The sequence below is a fragment of the Neovison vison genome, chromosome 7 (genome assembly GCF_020171115.1).
Source record: "Neovison vison isolate M4711 chromosome 7, ASM_NN_V1, whole genome shotgun sequence".
NCBI lineage: Eukaryota > Metazoa > Chordata > Mammalia > Carnivora > Mustelidae > Neogale > Neogale vison.
Window position 1 is genome coordinate 52,081,536 of NC_058097.1, and position 24,970 is coordinate 52,106,505.

Below are 24,970 nucleotides of genomic sequence, written 5' to 3' on the forward strand. Positions count from 1 at the left end.
GGCCTCTGGAGTCTGCAATCTAGATGGGAGAAATGTAATAAAGAAACAAACGCACAGGCATAGAAATGGATATGCATCTGAACATAGGTGTGAGTGCTGGAAGTTGGGCCAGGGAGAGAGAATCCCTGTGTAAAAGATTACATCAGGGAAGAGCGAGAGACAGAGTTATCTCAGGGTCGTGGAATCAAGCCCTGCATCAGCCTCCCTGCTCTGCAGGGTATCTCCTCCCTTTCCCTCTGCCCCTTTCATGCTTTCTCTCTTGCTCACTCTCTCTCAAAGAAAGAAAGAAAGAAAGAAAGAAAGAAAGAACAGGGTTTCTAAAACACTCACAGAGCTCTGAAGAAAGAGAAGGAAAGGGCTCCTGGGTGACTCAGTGGGTTAAGCCTCTGCCTTCGGCTCAGGTCATGATCTCAGGATCCTGGGATCGAGCCCCGCATCGGGCTCTCTGCTCAGCAGGGAGCCTGCTTCCCTCTCTCTCTCTGCCTGCCTCTCTACCTACTTGTGATCTCTCTGTGTCAAATAAATAAATGATATTTTTTAACTAAAAAAAAAAAGAAGAAGAAAGAGAAGGAAGAAGTCCCGCCCCGTGTCTTCTAGGAATGGTGTTTCTGCGGGACAGACACACGATGTCAGTGCCTGAGATCCCACAGTGTTTGGGGAGCTGCAGAAATAGCAGGAAGGCTGCTTGGTTTGGGTGAGCAATGGGGAAAGTCCAAGGTCAGATGGAACAGGGGCTTTGGCATTTTTCCCTAAGTTTCATGGATGCCATGGGAGATACTCATGGCAGCAGCAGCACACCTTGCTGTAGCTACTATGTAGCGAGAATGGAGCGGGCGCAGAGCTGCAGAGCAGGGAGCCTGGTCGGGGAGCTGTGTGCTGTGCTGGGGGAATCATGATGCTTGGATTAGAGAGAGAGCATCAGCAGAAGTGGGATGTGGCTGGGTCCAGGAAACTCTTAGCTCCATGAGAGCTACCAATTAAAGGTAAGTTATCATTTGTCCGCCTGTGGATATGACTCAACTTTTCTAGGAACTGATACAACTTTGTTTGTTACATTGACTTTCAATTGATGCCCATCATCTCAGATTTTCCCATGGTTCAGACAAGCTGCGGCCAATGAGCTCATTTTGCAGAGCTGAATCAGAGTGTTATGGGCTAAATTGTGGTTCCCAGCCCTGCAAATGTACACACGGATGCCCTAATTCCCAATGTGACTGAATCTGGGGATAGAACCCATAGGGAGGTAATAAAGGTTAAAGTGAGGGATAAATCTGGGACTTAAGCCAATAGGGCTTGTGTCCTTATGAGAAGAGACTCCAGAGATCTCTTTCTCTATATACAAGCACAGGGGAAGGGCCATGTAAAGACACAGGGAGAAGCTGGCCATTTACAAGTCACAAAGAGAGTCTTTACCCAGAAATCAAATCTGCCAGTACCTTGACCATGGACTTCTGGGCTCCAGAACTCTGAGAAAAGACATTTCTGTTGTCCAAACTACCCAGTCTGGGGTATGTTGTTACTGCAGCCCTTGCAAATTCATACACAGGGTTTCAAGAAGATGTATGCATCTTACCTACAATAACTCAACTCTCAAACACAACAATGCCTGGAGAAGGGTAAAGGTCTGCAGTGTACTCACTGCGGACTGGGCAGCTCTGAAACATGGTGGCTAACGTCCCCAACTACTAAGTGGGAAACCCAGGAGCTGAAAGTTAGTCTATGTGACATTAATGCCCATATATTTTCCACTGGGTCTAGAGCTGCCCTTACAAGGAGACCTGAGTCCAAACCCAGGGCCATTTTTGCAGAAGAGAAAGAGCCCCCTGTAATCCTCTCTCTGCTAGAATCATGGGTAATTTCTCTCTTGGGTCTCCCTGGGATTCACATAAAAACTCTAGAAACTAAGGTCACCTCTGCCCTTTGGTAGCTTTAGGACCTTAAGTGTTTGGGGTTTTTTTCCTTTCCTTTTTCTTTTTCTCATCTCAACTCTACAAGCATTGTTGGCTAGATACCACCTCTGATTCTGGAAAATATTTTATCACAGTTGGTTGAGTGCCTTGGGGCATAATGACGATTCAGTTGAGCAAGAAAGGAATAATGGGTCCCCTCTGATGACCATGACAGCCCTTCGAGAGGGTAGGGTGTTCTGGGTCCTGCTCAGAGTGTCCTGGACATGCCTTTAGGGAGTGGTTCCAGGTGAACCTCCAGAAGGTTCTTCACCAACACTGCACGTAATTATCACCACCTCTGATGACCTCATGAAGATTCAGGAATATAACTTTCCATGATCTTTGGGAGAAGTGATCATTAGAACCTAAAGCATTTTTCTAAATTTACCCATGGGGCACCTGGACACCTCAGTCGGTTGAGCGGCTGACTCAGTATCCACTCATGTAGTGATCCCAAGGTCCTGGGATCAAGACCTGCATCAGGTTCCACTCTTTATGAAGAGTCTACATCCGGATTCTCTCTCTCTCTCATAAATAAATCTTTTTTTAGAAGAAAAGAAAAGAAACACTTTAAAAATAAATAAATAAAAATCAGTAAAATTTGCCCCCCGAAAGGGAGAAATAAATCAAAGCCAAAGACGGTCTCTTCCCTGACAGCAGAAACTCCAGTATCTGCCACAAACATTAACTGATTTAAATAAGAGGAATGGAGAACTGGTCTCACATTGCTACTGATTTTGTTTGTAGCATCCGAAATAGTCATGGTTAGGGACTGGGAACAATGGTGTGATGGAAAATGATTAACTCAAGAAAGAAAAAAGGAAAGGAAGGAAGGAAGAGTGGAAAGGGAGGGAGGGAGGAAGGAAGAGGGAAGGAGGGAGGAGAAGGGAGGGACGGAGGAGGGGAAAGGAAGGAAAGGGAAGGAAGGAAGGAAGGAAGGAAGGGAAAGAATATTCACTGGGTTCTCCAATGGCATGTATGTAGCCCCAACATTTCAGAGATCTGGAGTACAGGCTCAGAGAACAAAAAGAACTCTCCAGAGTCACTCAGCTGGCTGCCTGGAGTGAACCTGTGCTCTGCCACTTTGGCCTCAGTTTCCCCAGCTGTTAAGCCAGAGAAACTGGGACATGGAGCTGTGTGAGACTCCTCCCAGCCTGGAGCGGCGCTGTTGCTTCCCAGGACTACCTACTAGCTGACCTCTCTAGCTGCAGGAGAGGTCAGAGGCTGTGTTCAGTTCCATCCCTTTTAGCAAAATAGCAAAAGGCGAAAAAGCAAACCCCACATGCTAGGTGGGGGAAACGCAGCTTCTCCAGGCTTCGTGCCTTTATCAAAGTTTCTCCTGTTCCATTTTCTCATCTCTGTTTGGAAAAGGCAGATGTGTTTCTCACCAGTAGCCGGTCCCCCAGTGCTTACAAAGGGGCAGCAAGTGAGTGAAGTAACCATGGGAAGAACTTAGACAGACGGACACGCAAGGGTGAGGTGAGTGCCCTCCCTTCCCCACAGTCGGCCATGGTGATGCTTGTCTTGTTCCTCATCTTGGATTGCCCTGGGGGTCCACCAGGACACCCCCGCCCCCTTTACAGGTACTCACCTTTCCATCCCTCACCTCTCTTGCAGAGTGTGCGGGGTGTCTTCCACTCTACCCAGATCCCTCCGGAGGGGGTGGCTGGGAGAGGGGTCTAACGTGGGCCACGCCCACACGTGGGAACTGGGGTGAGCATCTGTCCTTTATGTGGGGCCCCTGGGTGACTCAGTCATTAAGCTTCTGACTCTTGTTTTCGGATCAGGTCAAGATCTCAGGGTCATGAGATCAATCCCTGAGCTAGGCTCCGGGCTCGGGCTCAGTGCTGAGTTGGTCTGAGATTCTCTCTCGCCATCTGCTCCTCCCTTCCACTCCAGTGCTCTCGCTCCCTTGCTCTCTCTCTCTCTTTCCAAACAGAAAAATAAAATCTTTAAAAAAAAAAAAGCAGTAATTAAGGGAATAAATGGTACGAAATGGTTATGGAAAGATCAAGCAAGCTATGGAGCTGGAGCCGGGGTTCCCAAACTTAAGCATTGTGGCACTGGGGGGCTGAGGGAGGTTGTGGGGGGGCGAAGGATTTGCATTTCTGACTCATGTGCAGGTGAGGAGACTGGAGCCAGTGCAGGGAGCCCACTCTCCACACGTGCTAGAGCGCATTCTCAGGGGGGGATGTTGCTGATTCTTCTTTGCACCCCCCCCACCCCGAGTTAGGGCGCCAAGAGCCTGCTGTGGAGTCAGTCCGGGTGCCCTGTGCCCCTGTGCCGGGAAAGCAGCTCCTGTGGGAGGGAGGGGCAGACTCCGAGAGTATAAACCAGAGGCAACACTGGCTCCGGGGCAGGCCGTCTGCAGGTGCCTGGAGGTGATGAGGAGTCCAGTGAGCTGGCTATCCCTGGCTGTCTGTGTGGGTGGGCTGAAAGCAGGTGGGTGAAGGAGGGAGCAGGGGTCACAGCAGGAAGCGGAGACCCCCTGGGATGCAACGGTTGCGGTGAGCAGGGCAGGAACCAGATTCCACTGGGGTCTTTGACATACAGCATTAACAGCTGGGGCAAAATAAAGGGTGTGGGGGCTCCGCTTGTATCAAGTGTCTGAGATTGTCAGACTCCCAGAAACACCGTGCAGAGGGGTGCACGCCAAGGCTGGGGAGAAGGGAGCCGGGGAGCTTGCTGTTCCGTGGGTGTAGGCTGAGGACCGTCTGCCCGCTGTTGGCAGGACTGTAATGCGGACTGAAACCTGTGTTAAGAAGGGAGATCTGCTGCAGAATGTTCTTACCACAACTTATAAACAAAAATAAACAGAAATAAGAGAAAGAGGACACTTAACACGTGCTGCTTTGCAAAGTTCTCTTTCACGATCTCCCTTTTATAACTCAGTTGCTGTTTTAACCGTTTAAATTGCCTCCCCAGAAAACAGATCAATTCAGTAGAGAGCAAGTGGTCTTTATCTCAGGTCGCCGTTGCCGGGGTAAAGATTAAAACCCTGGAAGAGCCCTGCCTGCACCACGCGTTGGTTCCCACTCGCACCCCCCACCGCCCCGCCCTGCTCCGGAGCCGTGGAGACTGCGCATGCGCGGGGCACCCCGGGCTGTTCAAACCCAGGGTGCTGGAATCTGCTCCAGGCTTTGGACTCTGGTTGAGAGATCTGGGGGGCTGGTTCAGAGAAGCCGGGGCTGACTCCGTTGAATGCTACGGGGGAGCGGGGATTCTGTCTGGGTGTCGGCAAACCCTCCCGGAGGGGGAAGGCAGACCAGCATGAGGAGGAAGATTTGGTCAGTAGGTCAAGAAGCAGCAGCCACCCAGGGCACAGGCGTGGTTGGTAATCTGTGGCACAGAGAGCGGTGGAGGACCAGGGTTTCGGTGTCGGGCGTCGGGCGGCTGTTTTTCCCTTTCTCAAAACACAGGGGACACACTGTAGGTCCTCAGTCAGTATCCGTGGTCCTCAGTCAGCATCATTAGCTGGAGGCGGACCAGGAGGACCCGGTGGGAGGGGGTCAAAACCATTTATCAAATGGTAAAAAGTAGTCATGTTTGGCCGGAGGCGCAGTGTGATAGTGACCTAAAGCACAGTGACAGATGATCTGTAAGGATCTGGTGGGGTTCCGCCATATCAGTGGATGGGAATGGCAAGGACCTTTTCTGGGGGAACCGGCGTCTGCAAGAAATAGCCCGTTCCTTGGAACCAGAAGACCGAGGTGGACAGGAGCCCAGGCCGCACGCATTTTTGACAGTGGCCAGTGTTTGGGTGAAAGTGTCTCTCTGCTCTTTCACGTGTAAAATGAGAAGGCTGTGGGGATTACAGACCGCAGAGATGAGACGTGGGCGAACATTAGTGGTTCTGTGGCAAGCCGAGAGCACTGCGACAGACAAAGCAGAAACTTCAGCACCCATGGTTTTAGGCTAAAAGTATCCTAACTCACCACCAGCACCCAGAGTGGGGGCTCAGCTTTGTGGCAGCTCCCAGAAGGGTTTCAGGGACAGAAACAACGCCCCCCAGAGGCAGGATCATTTTAAAGGCTCGGTTTCTGGAGCCCGAGTACCTACCTATTCAGTTTTATGGCTTTGACAGTGATTTCCCTCTCTACACTTCCATTTGTGTATCTACAAAACGGAGGTCATTATCAATATGTAACCAAGAAATGTAATATATAATAATAATCCCAATCTTTCAGGGGCCGTGCAAGCAACCAGTGTTAAGTAGATAATTGGCATAAGGCGCTAAATACGAAGGTGGACACCTAGAAAACTACCCCAGTGACTATTTATTTAACCATGCCTTCAAAATCGTTGACATGTTAGCTTCCTTCTGAAAAGCAGGGCTGCGATCACCTAACATTGGTGCCAGACGCACCACACAGCAGCTCCTGAGTTAGAGTCTCATGCGAACCTACAAATGAGCATTGTTGTATCAGAGACAAAGTCAGGTTCATGGATTGCACAGGTAAGTCACTTGCCTGCACAGGTCACTTGCACTTGGCAATTCCAAGATGGCATCAATATCATGGTCAGAACACAGCCTCTGAAGTCAGACGTCTTGACTTTGGACCTGGTTCCTACCAGTTGGTGGTCATGTGACTCTCTCTGTTCCTGTTTTCTCATCTGTAAACTTTCGGGGGAATGAGGAGGAAGAGAGAGCTCCAAATGAGAAGCTCTCCAAGGGCTTTTTTAGGTCAACTGAGGAGAACAGCTGGAACATGGCAACAGTGCAGTAGACATTAGTCAATGTTACTGGGTAACGAACCTTTGTATTTCTCTTCTAGTCTTTAGCAAGGTCTAACCTGGCTTTTATGGTCTAACCTTACTCCCCACAATGGGCTCAGGGATGATACAAGAGCAAAATTTTCCAAGAAGTGAAACACTACAGAACAAAATCACCCCATCAAGGGCACACTGAGCAAACAGGTTGTTTTCCTGAAACGTTGACATGTGGACAAAAGCTAGAACGTTTCCTCCAACTTTCAGACTTGTGGAATTTCAACCAATGATTGGAAGCTGGGTGACACTAGACTTCCTCGAACTTACTCCAAGAAAGACCTTGGGGACAGTCAGAGCTCACACCTGAGTTAAGTTAAGGGGCTTTCTTGGGTGGATGTGAGACATCTCCTCAGTTGACCTAAAACAACCCTCGGAGAGCTGGCTACATGTACTTCAAGGTATTTTAATAGTCAGTAGTCGGGCACCTGTTTGACCCAGTGGGTTAAGCAGCTCAGGTCATGATCCTGGAGTCCAGGATCCAGTCCCAAATTAGGTTCCCCACTCAGCAGGGGGTCTGCTTCTCCCTCTGACCCTCCCCACTCTCTTAGTCTCTCTGAAATAAATCATAATAATAATAATAATAATAATATAAAAATAAAGTCTCTAATAGTCATTAGTCTAGGAATGGAGTATTTTAGGAGCTGGGTCTAAATTTTATTCATTTCTTTTCACTTTCAGAATTGATTACCCATTTGCACCCGCCGGTTCTAGGTAAGGAGACATCTCTTCATTTGTTAGTGTCTCAAATGTTAGCCTCACCCACGAAACAATGTCATGATCTTGGAGATCCTTGCACTTCCCACCATTTTGCTCTTCTGTTATTCTTCCGGCTGTAAAGGTCCTCCCTGGTCGTGACAGCCAAATCCCAGATTGATAAAATTCACCCATTTTAAGTGTACCATTCAATGATTTTTTAGTAAATTTACAGAGGCGTATAAACATCACCACAATCCAGTTCTAGAACATGTTCATCACCCCCAAGAAGACCTCTCGTATCCATTTGCCATCACCCGCCTCCAAATTCCTGTCCCCAGGCACAGGCAATCACCAGTCTCCTTCCCGTCTCTAGAGATTGGTCTTTTGTGGACATTTCATATAAATGGAAGCCTACATGTGATCTTCTGCATCTGTTTTTTAAGTTAGAAATTGAATCATGGAACTCTTACCTGCTCACATTAGCTAAAGTTGCCTCAGGGTCTCAGCTCTTGAAAGAGGTGGCCCATTTCCACCTGTGCATGACTGGTACTCAGTTTTAACCTACACACATGAAATTAGGGTTTGGGGAGAGAAATGCAGAGATGGGAACACTTTGTGGGGTAGTCAAGCCAGGGAAAGGGACATTGGAGTCCAAAAAGATTGGTTGGTTTCTTAATTGCTTCAGTCACCAATTACTTGTTTGGGGGTTGAACTAACGTAGCCTGGAAAATGTGGCCTTTCAGCCCTCTTGGCTTTGGAGTCAGAAGGAAGTTGTTTTCAGGGCAGTTGGCAGGCAGCAGCATCTCTGGGTGTAGGGATCGCATGCTGAGGACCAAAGCTGACCTTCGCAGGAGTTTCATGACAATACCCAGTTCACGGGACTGATGTGGGGATATCATCACGTGCATTATTGCTTGTAAACTATGTCCAATCCGTCTAGCAGAGAGTAAGCTATATTCTGTAACTACATAATAATAACTAAATAATCATAAGCATAATGATTACTAATGGTATACAAATTGTTAAATGATTTAAATATTATTTAAATATTAAATAATAAATTTCACAATGACAACACGGTTAAATAATAACATAATAAGGTGCTAATATAATTGTTAATAAATAACATATTATTAAATAATAAATATAAATAACATATAGCAATATAAGTAACATATAGCAATATATATAATATATATTATAACATATATATAATAATATAAATAACATATAGCAAATATAAGCAACATATAGCAATAAATTAATCTGGGTCAAAATTACTTCAGGCTTATGAAGGGTCAACCAATATTTATTCATTAAGTCTCTATCATGTGCCAGTCCCTATCAGTTGATATCATGGGTCTAGCTTTGGATAAGATACATGGGGTCATTTCTGACAAATGAGAAAGACTCTGAACAAGTCATTATGCATTAAATAATTAAAAGGAATGGGACCCTGTATGAGAGTGCAATACAAGTGGATCTAGTGCAGTCTGGATTTTCCAGAAGGTTCCATGGAGACTCACATCTAGGCTGAACCTAAGAAGAGGGTTAAACAGGCAAAGGGTGTGTGGTTTTCCTGCCAAGCAGAGAAAATCATCGGTAAATCCCTAAGGCAAGAAAGATGGCGGCACACTCAGGACACCTAACAAGGGGTGAGCAGAGAGAACACAGGAAGGAAAGTCCAAGTTAGGCTTCAAGTCCAAGAGCGAGCAGAGTATTGTGAGCCATTTCAATGCTGCTTCTGATCCTAAGAGCCATTTGGTGTTAATAGGTTGGGGGCCGGGGCTGGCTGGTCTTTGCAAATGGACTTTCTCTCCGCAGTGTGGAGATGGATGGAACAAATAGGTTGGAAGCTTCCAGAAATAAGTTATTGTCATGGCCAAGGCAAGATGCAACACTAAGGTAGTGGTGAAAGTGCAGAGAGAAGTAGATAGCTTTGTGAGATACGCAGGAGCCAATTCTGGCAAGCTAATAGTTTTACTTTTCTGAGAGAGGGAGAAAGGAGACTATGAGAAAGACTCCAGAGCTTTGGCTTAGGAGATGAAGTGTGGGTCCTCTGCTCATGGGTATTTTGTTACGCACAGGGAAGACAAGTTGGAGAGACCAGCCCCATGCGGACACAGGGCAGCGGGTGGGCAAGCGTAGTGCGGATTGTTGGGATGGACGTTAGAAAGTCAGTTCCCCTTGCAAGCTTGCCCCACACCAGCATGTTTCTTCTCTTCCAGAGTTTGTTAACAGTACGTGTGTCTTTCCATTTATGTATGGCGACTCCATGTACTACAACTGCATCTCCCTCCACAGCGATTATGACTGGTGCTCACTCGACAAGAAATTCCAAGGCAGATGGCGGTACTGCACGGGGAAAGGTGAGCGTCGCTATGATGGGCTGTCTTGGATGCCAGGGATCCAAGGTTCGACTGATAGGAGCTGACTGTGTGATTTTGATGTTGGGTAAACCTGAGTCCGAATGACTGTTCTCTTGTGTTAACCACTTTGAAAAGAGCTGGGTGTGGGAGACAAAGCACGGGTTTTGAGTTTAGTGATGGTTGATCCCAAAATTTGCCATGTTCATATTTCTGCTTCTGCTCCTTCCTTTCTCTGCAGATCCCCCCAAATGTGCCTTCCCCTTCCTCTACAGAAAAAAGCTCTTTTATGAATGCACCAAGAATGGCTATGTTTTGAATCGGAGTTGGTGCTCGTTGACAAAAAATTATAACCAAGATGGGAAATGGAAGCAGTGCTCTCCTTTTGGGTAAGTTGGCTGGTTAAGAAGGCTCTGTGTGTGTGTGTGTGTGTGTGTGTGTGTGTGTTGTGTTGGGGGCATCTCTTAAAGTGGAGAACTTTCTAGGTTAATGAAAAGGGAATGTTGAAGTTTACATTACTCAGTAATGGATGAGATTGGGGCTCAGCAAACATTTCCTGTAAAGGGCCCATTCATAAGTATTTTAGACTTCGCAGGTTTTATGGTCTCTCACATACTCAACTCTACCCAGTAGCACAAAAGTAGCCACAGGCAATAAAAAACAAATGAACGTGGCTGTTCCAATAAAACTTTATTTATAGACCCTGAAATTTGAATCTCATATAATTTTCAGGGGTCGCAAAGTTTCAATCACATTTTGACTTCCATTTTTAGCTAAAATTCACTTAAAAATAAGAAAACCAATATCTCATGGGTCATAAAAACAGACAGTCCATTGAATTTGGCCTCTGGGCTCTAGCTTGCTGGCCCCTGGATTGAGCGATCTGTCCTTGACCCTATGAGGACAAAGAAATGAGGCTAGTTTCCACTGAAAAGAAAACATGAGGAGAAGAGCCTGTTCAACAGACCACGGAGAGCTCACTCATCTCCGTGCTCTTAAATTACAGTGAGGATTTTTACTGAGTGTAAAAGAGTGTCTTGTCAACCTTCACGATGACCTCAGGGAGTGATTACGGACATGTGTTTATGTCCACAGAGAAATGAGGAGACAAGGCTCAAAGGGATAGGTTATACCCAAACTCAGTGTTAAATCCCATCATCTTAATGAGGCTTTGTGCAAGCCACTTACTAGCTGTTCCCATTAAATGAGCCCCTACGATAGGCTCAGTTATGAACTTTCCACTCATTACCTCTCTCCCCACCAAAATTGCCTTTTTATGGATCTGGAAACAGACATTGAGAATATGCCCATCGAGATCATGACCTGAGCCGAAGGCTTAACCGACTGAGCCACCCAGGCACCCTGACTTTCATTTTTTAAATTCCGATTTTGATTTACACAAGTGATGCATGAACACTTGCTCACTTCAACATTGAGGCAGCGCATGAATATGGGTAAAACGTTACCCCTTCCCTGTCCCGCTCACATTGCTCTGTTTCCTACTCTCTTCCACGGCAGAAAATCCAACCAACTGCTCAGGACATGCTCTTCTGGGTTTATTCTAGGCGTTTACACAAAGATAACAATATCAAGGTCCTTTAAAACATGAATGAGTAATACTGTTTCTTTTGTTCCGTGACTTGATCCTTGATCTTCATTTAAATATACACATTATGGTGATTTTTCCACCGGAATTCATAAAACTACCTCCCTTTTCTTTTTTTTTTAATTTAAAGATTTTATTTATTTATTTGACAGAGAGAGATCACAAGCAGGCAGAGAGGCAGGCAGAGAGAGAGGTGGAAGCAGGCTCCCCGCTGTGCAGAGAGCCCGACTCGGGACTCGATCCCAGGACCCTGGGATCATGACCTGAGCCGAAGGCAGCGGCTTAACCCACTGAGCCACCCAGGCGCCCTACCTCCCTTTTCCTCATGCTTTCACCAAATTTCAAAATACAGATATACTATTCTATGAGAGTATAACCTGTTTGTCTTCAATGGTTACCTTCCACGTTGCTTTTTAAGTGAGTGTGTGAGGGTTGGCTTTTTTTTTTTTTTAAGATTTTATTTATTTATTTGAGAGAGAGACAGTGAGAGAGAGCATGAGCTAGGAGAAGGTCAGAGAGCGAAGCAGACTCCCCATGGAGCTGGGAGCCCGATGTGGGACTCGATCCCGGGACTCCAGGATCATGAGCCGAAGGCAGTCGTCCAACCAACTGAGCCACCCAGGTGTCCCAAGAGGGTTGGCTTTTTAAAAGTTATTATTAGACTAACTGAGCGGAATCCCAAGGTCAAAGTGTATGTACATCTCAAGGGTCTGTGTTACATTTGGGGTTATTCCAATTTATCCTCTGTGAACATTACAGGACTGCCTGTTTTTAACTTTCTTACCACTGAAAATAACCAACTTAGTGAATTTGTTCAAATAAAAGACTGTGTGATTTGTGTTAAATAATCAAGAAACTAAAATGATCAATAGTGGCATACTGAACTTCAGAGGGAGAGAGAAAGTCTTAAACCTTCCTATGGCCACTGATTTACAACACATCTCTTTTCTCCTGTTCTACTTATTCATGCTAGTTAGTTCTGGGTAGACCAGCTCTCCCATCAGAGAGGCAACTGATCATTCTGTCTTGAAGGGTGATAAACGGATACTATCCTAACCTCTGTTTTTCTTCCACAGTCTCTAAATGAGTCTTGGTGTCCTTGAGGAGACAGAAGTTATAGGACTCATCAGCTGCCTCTCAGAATATATCATTTCCCTGATTATTATGACAATAAAGATTTGGTGTCTCTAACCTGTGGATGACTCCTTTTGTTGAAAAAAAAAAAATAAGCCATGGCTAGTGTTCAGCGGTAATCAGTACAATCCTGACTGTGGTGGGGTGGGGAGCCAGGGGGACATTTGTGGGGAAGCGCTTGCCTTCAGATCCAAATCCTGCTGAATGGCTAACTGTATGATCTTTGGTAAGTGAAGTAAGTTCTCAGAGACTCAAGCTTCTGCTCATGGACTTTTTGAAATATAATATACACTTTGAATTTTTTTGGAGGCAAAATTTATGACACAGAATTGCCCATTGTAATGTGAACAATTCAATGGGACTTAACGTCATCGAGATGTTGCACAAACAGCACCTCTACCGAGATCCAGAACATTTTCACCACCCCAGAAGGAAACTCCGTACCCATGAAGCAGACAGTCCCCCTCGCCTCTCCTCCAGCCCCCAGCGACCACTTGTCTTCTTCTGCTGTCACTATGGATTGACCCATTCTGGATGTTTTATATAAGTGGAATCATCCAATGCGTGACTTTTTGTGTCCGGCTTCTTTCACTTAGAATAATGTGGTTTGGGGGGTTTGTTTGTCTTTTTTTTTTTTTTTTTTTTTGAAGCGAACATAACTTCAAGGTTTTATTGTCTTCATAATATAACAAAATACGAAACTTAGAACTGGATCACTCGGCCCTTCTTCTTCTTATCTCCTCCCGGTTCAAAATGTTTGCATCTCTTAGTAGCCAGCGTTCTCTTAGATCTGCAATTGGGCTCAACACATTCAAACCTCAGCACAATATTCTTTATAGAGTTAGTCTTTTTCCGGAAAATCGGCTTAGTCGGCCCACGATAGCCACTCTGCTTCCTGTCATAATGTCACTTTCCCTGGGCATAAAGAGAATCTTTGCCTTTCTTGTACTGTGTCACTTTGTGGGGTTAATGCTTGTCACACTTCTTGCAGAAAAGTCCGGCGGGTTTAGGAACGTTTACCATGTTTGCGAGAGGGCTATCAGCACCAAAAGCTAGAAGAATGTTTCTGAAGCTTGTCCACTTTGTTGCACACATATCCATAGTTTACTTCCTTTTTATGGCCAAGTAATATTCCATTTTAGGGCTATACCACACTTGATTTATCCACTAATATGTATATTTTATAAAGCACATAGGTGACGTGTGTAGAGACAGGTGAATTTTCACAAACTAAACACTTCACGTAACTGACAGTCATACTAAGAAACAGATCATTTCTGGGGCACCTGGTGGCTCAGTCGGTTAAGTGTCTACCTTCATCTCAGGTCGTCATCTGGGGGGTCCTGGGATCAAGCCCCAGGTCAAGCTCCTTGCTCAGTGGGGTGTCTGCTTCTCCCTCTACCCCTCCTTCCCACTTGTGATCTCTCATGCTCTCTCTCAAATAAATAAAATATTTTTAAAAAATAAAAAAAATAAAACCATACTGAGACACTGGGTGAGCGTTGTAAGTTATAAGACAAGGCGGCGTATAAACAACAGAACAACAGCAGATATTTTTCATGGTGCAGGAGGCTGGAGGTCTGAGATCAGGGCGCCAGCATGATCCAGTGAGAGCCCTCTAGTGGGGACAGGGGAGGGGGGAAGATGGGAAGACTTCTGCTTGTCTCTGAGCAGGGCAGAAAAGGAGGAGCTAGCTCTCTGGGACCTCTCTTGTAAGAGCCCACTCATTATCAATCCATTCACCCTCCTGAACTAATCAGTTCCCAAAAGCCCCCCACCTCCTAATACCATCACTGGGGGCATTAGGTTTTCTAGATAAGAATTTGAAAGGGGGGGCGCCTGGGTGGTTCAGTGGGTTAAGCCTCTGCCTTCGGCTCAGCTCATGATCCGGGGGTCCTGGGATTGAGCCCGCATCGCATCGGGCTCTCTGCTCAGCAGGGAGCCTGCTTCCCCCTCTCTCTCGGCCTGCCTCTCTGCCTACTTGTGATCTCTGTCTGTCAAATAAATAAATAAAATCTTTAAAAAAAAAAAAAGAATTCGAAAGGGGCACAAACTTCAAGCCCTAGCACTAGCAGAAATGCAAAATTATAAGCCACTCTGGAAAGCAGGCAGCCTCTCAGCAAGTGCCATGCTCTCCATAAGTTCAATGTCACATTCTATGTCCCGCTCGCTTGACTTGCGGTCATTACGCTCCTGATATTTGAGCTCCTGTAACACTATTTCATTGCACAAATGCCCCCAAACTTATTTTATCCTTTTCATTCCTGACGGGCATTTGGGAAGCTGCTCGCTTGGGTTTATAATCCTTAATGCACCTTCGACTGTATCTGTCTGTACATGTCTTGGAGCACGTTTCTTTCGGATACACACCAAGGACTGGGATTGCCTGATCCTAAAATGTGTGAACGTTACAATTTGGTGACTTCGGGCCACTGCTTTCCAAGGAGATTGCTCCGATTTAAAATCGAACCAGTCACGGTTCCAAAATCCTTGCCAAATTAGTATTTTCTAGGTTTTTGGCTTTAAATTATAGGAATGGAAGCAAATACTATGTTACCTCTGTCTTTTTCCTGTTTTCCTCGCAGGAAAAACGCAGAGCCTCTCCCATCCAGCCCAAAGTCCTGGCTCAGAGGCGGCGGTGTGTGGGTGTCCCCTGGTGGCCTCAGGACATCACAACAGGTTTCTCTGTCCCCTCAAAGGAGGCCCTGAAGGAACCCCATCTTTTTTTTATTTAAGATTTTATATTTATTTATTTATTTATCAGAGAGAGAGAGAGAGCACACAAGTAGGCAGAGGCAGAGAGAGAAGCAGGCCTCCCGCTGAGCAAGGACCCCCCCACCCACCCACCCAAAGTGGGACGCCATCCTAGGACCCCAGGATCATGACCTGAGCCAAATGCAGTGGCTTAACCACTGGGCCACTCAGGTGTCCCATGAAGGAACCCCATCTTTGATCTGACCTGTGTCTCCAGGCACATTGTTTACTGTGACAACAATATTAAAGCTATACTAGTTTAGAGGTATTTCCTGTTAGGCACTTATCTAGAGGAACTTGAGGTAAAGACTAAAAAAAAATGGGGGGGCTTTAATTTTTTACAAACAAAATCATTGGTGGATACTGTGTTCGCTTACTATAAAAACAACTACCCTTAAAAACCTTTCTTTTTTTGTGGCACTTGACTTTTTTTAGATGGATTTTAGCAAAAAGGGTGATGTAGTGTTCCATGATTCATTATGTATAACACCCAGTGCTCCCTGCAATCCGTGCCCTCCTTAATACCCACCACCGTGGTCACCCCTCCCCTCAGAAACCCTCAGTTTGTTTCTTGGAGTCTCTCATGGTTCATCTCCCCCTCCGATCTCTACCCCCCTTCACTTTTCCTTTCCTTCTCCTAATGTCCTCCATGCTATTCCTTATGCTCCACAAGTTAGTGAAACCATATGATAATTGACTTTCTCGGCTTGACTTATTTCACTCAGCACAATCCCCTCCAGTCCCGTCCATGTTGATGCAAAAGTTGGGTATTCATCCTTTCTGATGGCTGAAGAATATTCCATTGTGCATATGGACCACGTCTTCTTCATCCATTCATCTGTTGAAGGGCATCTTGGCTCCTTCCACAGTTTGGCTATCGTGGACCTTGCTGCTATGAACACTGGGGTGCACAGTAGAGTCTTACCTCTACCCACTGATGCCATGGATGCCAGTGACCTTGCACCAAAGAGGGAGCCCTCTGGATCATAGGGGTCACCATGGGTCCCTCCAGATCAACAGTGTTGGCTAGCCGTGTGATTGAGTGATCCACGTGCCATCGTATTTTTTTTTTCAGCCAGAATACCTTTATTTTTTTTCCAATTTATTTATTTTCAGAAAAACAGTATTCATTATTTTTTCACCACACCCAGTGCTCCATGCAAGCTGTGCCCTCTATAATACCCACCACCTGGTACCCCACCCTCCCACCCCCCCGCCACTGCAAACCCCTCAGATTGTTTTTCAGAGTCCACAGTCTCTCATGGTTCATCTCCCCTTCCAATTTATCCAAAAGCACATACCCTCCCCAATGTCCATAACCCTACCCCCCTTCTCCCAACCCCCTCCCCCCACATCGTATTTATTTATTTAGCTAGGTTGGAAAACAGAATAATTCTTGCTCTGGTTGCTGCTTTGAGGGATACAGATATAAGGGAGTCCCAAGACCTGCCTTTAAGAATTTACCACTCCCTCCCCTCCTTCCTGAGCTGAGCAGAAGGTCCAGATGCGTCCCCTCTGGGATGGTCCCGATGCAGCCCAGGAAAGTTTCCTGGGGGATAACAAAGTTTCTTGGATTCAGAGGGGTCAGGGGGCCTGGGGCTGTTAAAAGCAGGTAAAAGGTGAAAGGTGAAATGTAATTAGAAAGGTGAGTAGGGAGGGATCTGTGCTACTTAATCTGCTCAGGTCCCGTGCAGCTGGTCAAGGCAAAAGAGAACTGTCTCCACTGTTAGAAAATCCGTCGATTTGCCATTCCATGGTTTGCCATTCCTGGCGGTTCCCAGGGTCAGCAGCCTCCCTCCCTCTGACCAGGGTGTGAGTCTGAAGTTCATCTGACCCCCCACCTTGCTTCCCCCCACCCCAGGGATGTTCCTGATCTCAGTTCCCTCGCCTGGGATAGATGCAAAATTAGGTATCTCCCAGGGACAACTGGGGTGGGGTTTGGGCGGTTTGTGTGTACATTTAGCAGGGTCTGTCAGATAAGGACCGGCTTTCAGTACTTCCCAGCAGTGTCCCCACATTCGAACCATACACACACACACACACACACACACACACACTCTTCTACTCCAACCCTGACACACAAACTTCTCCCCTTCCCCCTTCCCCCTCCACAGACATGGTCACATGAGCGTCCCTCCCCCAAATCTGATCTAATTCTCTCTCTGCTCTGCTGAGGCCCTCCCGGCTTAAGAGGATTGGAGTATTTGCTAAATGGGACCAGGACAGGGTTAGAGAAACAGCTGTGGGGAGACCCAGGGGCCAAGATGGCCACGGGGCGGGGCCGGGGGGGGGGGCGGGGGGCGGCAGAAGTTGGGGAGGGAGGAGACAAAGAAGCCGAGAGAAGGGGTGAGGATTTCTCCTGGAGTGTTTGGGGGGGGGTGGATGAGAAGATCAAAGAAGGGCATAAATCTAGCTGACTCTGTAGTAGAAAAAGCATTTCCAAGAGGACCATGAGCTCTATTAATTTTCAAAGTATCAATCCCTCAAACAAGATCCAGATTAAGTCATTAGAATTAAAAGCTGCAAATCAGGTTCCTGGATACATAGTAAATATATCAGTCGAACCCTCTATATAGGACAAACAGATCAGAAAAATAAAATATTCAATTGTCATCTAAAAAGTCAGGCATAAGAGATAAAACACTACAACTCTACCTCCAGAAAGACGTCTGTAAGACCTCTGCGGATAAATAGGAACATTTGGTGGAGAGTCTTTGTAAACAACCAAATGAAGGAATAAATACTATCCATTGATTGGAGCGCTGGTATGGTAAGGATGTCAGTTTATCCCCAAACCACTGACGGATTTCATGCAATTTTGATTAAATTCCCCCACAAGGCTGCTTGAGGACTTTAGTAAGATCTCAGAGCATCTCTGAAGCAGAGGTCCCGTGGGATACCTGGGAGCTGGGAGAAATGCCCACAGGGGCCCCTGAGTACCAGTGGGGACACACAACAGCATGACCTGTGGGGACCACAGTGGACACAATATCCCACCTCAGCGGGTGGCATGGGGGGGAGGTCCCATTGAGAAGAAGTAATCTGGGGTGCAGCCTGACCCGCCACCGCTGTCCCCGCCCACGTGGAGGCGGTGCATGAAGCCGGAGGACCCCCCTAGTCCCCTCTGACCCCATGGGAACTGCAGGACTCCGTGGGGACAGATTGCCCTATGTATCCAGTAACAGCATCTGAGTCACTTGTCCTCTGGGGGGTGGGGAGGCGGGCGTGGGAGGTGTCATCTCCCTCTTGGGATCTGGACATCAAAGGGAAAGAGAGAGGGTTCCTCCAAGGGGTCTTGGGTAAGAGGGGCGCTGTGAAATCGGGGGCCAGGACGGGGTCTAGAGAGAAGTCTGAGGCGAAGGGGTTCTGAGGCCTGGCTGGGTCCAGGGCTAGGACAGGGTTGTGGGTAGAGGGGACATGCCGTGGGGAGCCCCGCTCTGGGTCCCGCTGGGCAGGTGGAGGCTAGAGACGCTGCTGCCCGGGAGACCCGCGTGGGCTGTGCCCAGCCACGCTGGAGACGCCTGGGATCCCTGGGAACGCGAGGCAAGCAGGGCCCGGGGCCCGGGTGGGGACAGGGAAGGGGACAGGGAAGGATGCAGGGACTGCATGGCCCCTCAGTGCAGCAGGGGGTCCCAGACCGCACCCTTTGGGCAGTCGCTGAAGCCTGGGAGCTTGGCCCACCTGAAGGGAGGGACAGAGGGGACAGGGAGGAGGTGTGAAAAAGGGCTTAGCTCTGGCCAGGGATGGGGTTGCTCGGAAGAAAAAACCAGGCCTCACACTGCTCCCTATGGCCCCAGATCCAATTCGAGGCCCCTGGGATGTGGAGTGCAGGAAGCTACAGGGGCAGATGCAGGGGGCAGCAGGGGCAGGGCGTGGGCACCCCGCACCCCAGGGGCAGGGCTTCACCGAGGCCCTGAACGCTGGTGCCTAGAGGCCCAGCCCCGCGGCTTCAGTCCGGGCGGGATCACGTTGGCGGGTTTGGACAGCACAGGGGCTTGGCTGAACTTGGGGTCCGGTCCCGCTTCTACACGGGGACCCCTTGTTAGCCATGTGAACCTCTGGCCTCAGTCTGCTCAGCGGGTGCAGGGGAGGGCCCAGCCCCCCACGAAGTGCCACCTTCCTAGTAGATCTCATGAACACTGAGGACCCGGGGGCGCGGGGGTCCTACCTGAATTTGCTGTTCGTCCAGGTCGAGCCTGGCGGCCAGGGCGAGACGCTCCTGGTGCTGGGGTAGCGGTTCCTCACGAAATGTTTCCTCAGCTCCCGCAGCTGCGCCTTGAGGTACACCGTGCGCTTCTTCCGGGGCTTCGGGGGCCTTTGGGGTGCTGGGGGCCCTGAGCAAAGGACCCAGGGTCAGACAGGCCCCGGAGAGAGCCCCCAGCCCGCCGCCGCCCCTCCCCCGCCGCCGCCTGGGCCAAGCCCCCTGAGCAGATGGGAGGCTCCACCCGGGGAGGGAGCACAGCTGCGGGTGGGCGGCGGCGCGTGGACCAGACGCCCTGCGGGCTCGGGCCCAGGCTCTCCCGCTGCCGGCCCTAGTCCCTGCGCGTGTCCGGGCCTCGGTGTCCCCGTCCTTGAAACGGGCCCGATTACAGGTCCCGTCTTGTGATTCCGGGGCCCGCAGCCACGGAAGGCGGGCAGGGTGGGCGCCCCAGGCTCAGGCGGGCTCCCACCCCCACCTGCCCCCCAGCTCCTCCCTCGAAGGGCCAAAGCCTCACTCACACTTTGTGAGGGGGCGACTGTGCCCTCTGCTCAGCCCACCCCCAAGAACTTAAGTCCACCCCAGCCCCACAGAAGTCCCCACAGCACAGTATGGGACCCCCTTCCCGGACGGGGGGGCCTCCCCAGCCTCAGCCCCGGCTCTGGCCCCTCAGGCAGGCCCAGGCGCACCTGCAAGAGGGCCTGGCGCCATCATCCTCCGCTCTCCTCGCTCCCCGGAGGCCTGCGTGCGAGGCTCTGCCCCCAGCACCCGGGGCTTAAATCCCACCGGCCAGCGGTGCCCACCCACACCCAGCCTGAGGGTCCCGGAACTCTCCCTTACTCAGCCTCTTCGGCCCCGCCCCTGCCGGACTCGCAGGGAGCGACTGACCCTTTCCACCCTGTGGGTGGGGGCGGGGCTGGGGGCTGGGACCTCCGAGAACACCCAGCCTGGGTCCCACCCTCGGGGGCTCTCGCCCAGAGGAACCCCACGTTGCCCATCATGTGGGGTCCCCGTCGCAGGAAAGGGCCCCTCCAGCCAGCGCCCTGGGGTCATCCCATCCCTTCCCAGTCCTGAGAGCCCCAGTCACCAGCTTCCCTGTCCAGTCTCCATCCTGTCCTGCCTGCTTGGTACAGCAGCCTCTCTCCTTGCCCCCCAACACCACTCTCGCCTTCTGTTTCCTTCTCTAAATGGCCCCCTTTAAGAGTCCTGAACAGAGAGGAGCGCAAACACGCTGGCCCCCTGTGCTGGTTTGGATCCGTGCTGGTTTTCCTATGGGATGGAGGCCGTCGGGGTGCAGGTGGACCCCCCCCCTTAGTGAATGAGTGAACAGGCTTCTTCGTGTGCGGACTCGGGAGCTCGAGGGGAGACCAGCCCCTCGAACGACACAGACCCACATCTCGGCACCAGACGAGCTCCTCCCTGGCGCTGGGTCTGCTCAGGACTGGAGTCTGGGGAGAACACAGCTTACAAGGCTCAGGTCCGGGGGAGGGCTGTTATTTTCATGAGCGGGAGATGAGGGGTAGGTAGGATGGGGGATCAGACACAAAATGAGGGAAAACAAAACGTTCTTATTTGAGGTTTGTCTGAGTGTCTCACAGGGCATTCGTGCCCCTTCCTTTCTGGCAAGATTCTGGCTTAATTGGACATCTTTTTCTCCTTGGGCAGGTAGGAACCTACGGGTCACCAAGTCAATGGCTCTGCTGTCCACAGGAGGCATCTAGCAATTTCCTTGGTGTAGAAGATGTAGCTGGAGGCCACCTTCTCTCTCATTTTTTTTCCTGAAAGATTTTATTTATTTGAGAGAGAGAGAAAGTGAGCAGGAGAGAGAGCAAGCACCTGCAGGCAGAAAGACAGAAGGAGAAGGAGGAGCAGGATCCTTCTCTCATTTTGTTTTAAGATTTTATTTATTTGTTTGACATAGGGAGAGAGAGATTGCAAGCAGGCAGAGAGGCAGGCAGAGAGAGAGGAAGGGAAGCAGGTTCCCTGCGGAGCAGAGAGCCCAATTCGGGGCTCGATCCCAGGACCCTGAGACCATGACCCGAGCCAAAGGCAGAGGCTTAACCCACTGAGCCACCCAGGCACCCCGCCCTCTCTCATTTTTAAAAGAAAGTAAATGTACCATTTTGTGGATGAGATTGGCCCAGACTGAGAAGAAGGGTCTCCCTGGGGTTGGTGGGTGGGATGGTGAGCACACTCCCACCCGTGTTAAGGGTTGACTTGCTTCAAGCTTCTTGCTTGGTGACCTAAACGCCTCTGTTTGTAGCAGAACTAACTAGCTGCTTCCTTGAGATCCTGCTGCCCACTGACTTTGAGGCACAAAGGACCAGGCTTTCCAGAAGGGGGGCCCTGGAAAACAGCCTCAGGTACCTCAGCGATTGGTTCCCGGTGCAGGGAAGAGTCCAGATATAACTTGCTGGGCTGCTGAACCAGCCCCTACTGGGAGACACCTGGAAGCCTTGAGGACTGGCAGGTTATTGGGGGAATCTGGAAGCCTTGCAAAGACAAATAGTCGGGTGCTGAGCACCGGCTTTGCCTGCACACAACCCCCTCACCATATCCCACACTTTCCCCTTTAAGCCCTCCAGCTCCCCCCAGGTGAAGAGGGTGGTCTTTAAGACGTGGGTCCACCATTGTCCCCAATCGCCAGCCTCCTCAATAAGGCCACCAATGTCCTTTCCCACCAACATTTGTGTCTTGAGTATTGGCTTTCCAGCCATAAACAGCCAAACCTGAGTTCAGAACCGGTCGTCTCTCCAGTGACAGGGAGATGGGGAGTCTGACCATTTCATAGGCTGGTTTTCAAGACAGACTTGGTGATAGCTATCAGTGTCTCTGAGCCAAGGCTGTCAGGAGGACGCCAGGAGGTGAGCACATGTGGGTTTAATATCTCACACATATGGGCATCTCGATGAGACGTCTCGATGAGACGATTGTATTTTATTGGGGGAGAAGGGGAAGGTTCAAAGAAAAGTGATTTTTATTATTTTTTTATGATTTTGAATTGAATTCGGGGGGATGCCTGGGGGCCTCAGTCATTAACCGTCTGCCTTGGGCTCAGGTCATGATTCCAGGGTCCGGGGATGCAGCCGCAGGTTAGCAGGGGCTGGCAGGGGGTGGGGGGAGCAGAATGGGGAGTTAGTGTTTAATGGGTACAGAGCAGTGACGGTCACACAACACTGTGAAGGTACTTAACACCACAACCTTGTGCATTTTATTTTATTTTTTTTTAAGATTTTATTTTTTTATTTGACAGAGATCACAAGTATGCAGAGAGGCAGGCAGAGAGAGAGGGGGAAACAGGCTCCCCGCTGAGCGGAGAGCCTGATGCGGGGCTCGATCCCAGGACCCTGAGATCATGACCTGAGCCGAAGGCAGTGGCTTAACCCACTGAGCCACCCAGGCACCCCGCCTCGTGCATTTTAAAACAGTAAAAAGGATACATTTTGCATCCTGTAGATTTCACCACAGTTTTTAAAGAAGGTATTATTTATTTCATTTTAGGGAGCAAGAGCAAGCTGGGGGCGTGGGGGTGGGCAGAGGGCGAGGGAGAGAATCTCAAGCAGACTCTGAGCCCGGAGCCCCATGGGGGGGCTCCATCCCACGACCCTGAGATCAGGACCTGAGCCAAAACCAAGAATCGGAGGCTCCACCCACTGTGCTGCTCCGCTGCCCGTATTTTACCACAATTTTTGAGGAAGGAAGCGAGGCTGTGCTCCGGGTTGGATGATGCCTGGAAACAGAGGTCGGGCTGTGACAGGACGCTGCGTCTGGAAGGCCAGGAGGTGCTGGGTCGGGAGCCGAGGTTAGCAGGGAAAGCGTCTCCCGTGCTAGCCTGTGTGGGAAACAGCCCTCTCTTTGGCGGTTGGGACAGTGTTTGTGTTTCTGCTCGGGAGACCACCTGTTGCAGCCACCGGGAGAACCCACCCCTGGCGCCACAGCTTTGTCCTCCCCGCCCCCACCCCCTCCGCCACAGGCAGGGTCCCTGGGTGTAAGCCGGGGCTCCACCCCTGATAACAAACCACACAATCAGGATTGCCTGGAGAGCCAGCCTCTCTCCGCAGCACCTCCTGGCGGCGGATATTTGAAATCTGTGCACGTCAGAATCCCCTGGAGGCTTGTTATAACCCAGACTACCCTGCTTCTCCGGCTCCTCCGGTTTCTGATTCTTAGGGTATGGGGGCGGAACCCCAAATTTGCATTTCGGACAGGTTCCCAGATGATGCAAAAGGAGCTGGTCTGAATCAGAGACGAATCAGGGACCCAGGGACCCTACTTTGAAAACCAGCTCTGTAGGGGCGGGCAAGCCTCCCTCTCCCACCTGGGCCCCTACCCCTGGTTTTGGTCCCAGACCTTAGCTTCTCTTAGGGGCAGCTAGAGACCAGCCAGGCAGAAAGAGGAGGATGGAGAGGCAAGCCACCGCAGAGTCTTGCCTGACCTTGGGAGAGCTTTGAGGTTATCCGAAAAGAGAGAGCTAAGAGGTAAGACAGGCAGATAGGAGCAACAAAGGCAAAAACAAAAGAGAGAGAAATTCAGATGCATTTTTCTTAAACGCCAGGCACTATTCTAAGTGCTGTATCATCTTTAACTGGGGTCTCAGCTGGTTGTACCCCCAGCCTTAGTCCCTCCCTCTGTCCGTCTGTCCTGCATCCTCTCCCTTCCCAGCTGGGTGGACAGGACAGCATCCTCCATTCCTCAGAACCCCCTAGTGGCTTGCCACTCCCTTCCACACACATTCTTTGTACTTTCGTGCCCTTAGAATCTTCCCTCGTGCCCCAGATATCCAGCTTCCAAACTCCAGTCCAGTTTTTAAGACTGTTTCCTCCCGTCTGTCCATCTCTCCACTATCTTTCCTTCATTCCCCCCCTGCCTATCTATATCTCCACTGGTTCTGAGAACAGGGATTTCTAAAACCAAAATTGAGAAGCAAACCAGAGAGCCCAGAAAGTGCAGACATCTGGGCAAGAGGACACGGGTATGATTTTGCCCACAGCTGGGAGTGATGGAACTGACACCCCACAACCCGTCCCCCGCCACCCCACCCCACGGGGGACAGAGTAAGGGTCTGCACGACATTCCTCAGGCACTTTCTTTTCTAAAGAAAGGGAAGGGAAAAACAAAAGGTTAACTTATAGAGATCATAGTCCTACAAGACAGGAGTCCCCAACAGTTTGCAAATGTCTTTGTGAAAGAAATTTACAAGAAAACCTGGATGTTAGTTTATTGCTAGACCGTCCATAGACTCCATTTCCTGGGGCTCTAACATCATCCCACACCCTCCACATTGACATAGAAAACCAAGGTCAAAGGAAATGCAGGTCAAATTAAATTTCCTTCTAACCTGCAGCCCAGTGACAGATACTTGAGGCAAAGGATAACCTTCCTCCAGGAAACTCCCAAATGTCTCAGTGTTAAGGCTTTGCTAGAGGGAAAAGCAACCATAGCTTGACAAGGGCAAGGCTTCCAGTATCTTGTAGGTCCTCTTTAGCCTAGGAAAGTT

At 49.5% G+C, this 24,970-nt stretch overlaps 1 pseudogene; it reads right to left on the reverse strand.

Moving 5' to 3' along the window:
- Window positions 1–13,223: 13,223 nt before the first annotated feature.
- LOC122913887 lies at window positions 13,224–13,544 on the reverse strand (annotated as a pseudogene).
- Between the last annotated feature and the right edge of the window lie 11,426 nt (window positions 13,545–24,970).